The following is a 1,665-nucleotide window of genomic DNA, read 5'->3' on the forward strand; positions in this document are numbered from 1 at the left end:
ATAGGTTAGTTCCGGAAAACGCATAAAAATGATATAAAGTGTGAACAAAACATGTTGGTATTGTCATAAAACAAGCATGGAACATCGGAAATTATAGATAAGTTGGAGACGTATCATCTATCTTACACTATAAGGTTACTTAAACATGAGCATTATTGTGGAGCTTGTTAACTCCGGCATTGAGGGTTCGTGTAATCCTACGCAATGTGTTCATCATCCAACAAAAGTGTAGAGTATGCATTTATCTATTCTGTTATGTGATCAATGTTGAGAGTGTCCACTAGTGAAAGTGTAATCCCTAGGCCTTGTTCCTAAATATCGCTATCGTCGCTTGTTTACTCGTTTTCTTGCGTTACTACTCGCTGCGTTACTACTGCTTGTTTATCGTCCTGGGCAAAGCACCGTTCGGTGCCGTTGCTACTACTTATTCATACCACCTGTATTTCACTATCTCTTCGCCGAACTAGTGCACCTATTAGGTGTGTTGGGGACACAAGAGACTTCTTGCTTTGTGGTTGCAGGGTTGCATGAGAGGGATATCTTTGACCTCTTCCTCCCCGAGTTCGATAAACCTTGGGTAATCCACTTAAGGGAAACTTGCTGCTGTTCTACAAACCTCTGCTCTTGGAGGCCCAACACTGTCTACAAGAATAGAAGCTCCCGTAGACATCAGCGCCCAACCCCCCTCTCTCCCCAAACCCTAGCGGTCTCTCTCCTCCACCACATCCCGCACGCTTAAGCGAAGCTCCGCCGGATTTTCTCCACCACCACCGACACCACGCCGTCGTGCTGTCGAATTCAAGAGGAGCTACTACTTCCGCTGCCCGCCGGAACGGGGAGGTGGACGTCGTCTTCATCAACAACCGAACGTGTGACCGAGTACGGAGGTGCTGCCCGTTCGTGGCGCCGGAAGCGATCGTGATCAAGATCTTCTACGCGCTTTTGCAAGCGGCAAGTGAACGTCTACCGCAGCAACAAGAGCCTCATCTTGTAGGCTTTGGAATCTCTTCAAGGGTGAGACTCGATACCCCCTCGTTGCTACCATCTTCAAGATTGCATCTTGGCTTCGATTGCGTGTTCGCGGTAGGAAATTTTTTGTTTTCTATGCAACGTTATCCTACACTTTGCCCCAACGAAACAGTGAGGTTGTCAATCTCACCGGCTTGCTGTAACAAAGGATTAACCGTATTGTGTGGAAGATGATTGTTTGCAGAGAAAACAGTAAAAACAAGTATTGCAGCAGATTTGTATTTCAGTATTAAAGAATGGACCGGGGTCCACAAGTTCACTAGAGGTGTCTCTCCCATAAGATAAAAGCATGTTGGGTGAACAAATTACAGTCGGGCAATTGACAAATAGAGAGGGCATAACAATTCACATACATGACATGATAAGTATAGTGAGATTTAATTGGGCATTACGACAAAGTACATAGACCGCCATCCAACCGCATCTATGCCTAAAAAGTCCACCTTCGAGGTTATCATCCGAACCCCTCCGGTATTAAGTTGCTAACAACGGACAATTTCATTAAGTATGGTGCGTAATGTAATCAACAACTACATCCTCGGACATAGCGCCAATGTTTTATCCCTAGTGGCAACAAGCACAACACAACCTTAGAACTTTCACATCCTTTGTCCCATGTGTCAATGCAGGCATGAA

The sequence above is a fragment of the Lolium rigidum genome, chromosome 3 (assembly GCF_022539505.1).
Source record: "Lolium rigidum isolate FL_2022 chromosome 3, APGP_CSIRO_Lrig_0.1, whole genome shotgun sequence".
Taxonomy (NCBI): Eukaryota; Viridiplantae; Streptophyta; class Magnoliopsida; order Poales; family Poaceae; genus Lolium; species Lolium rigidum.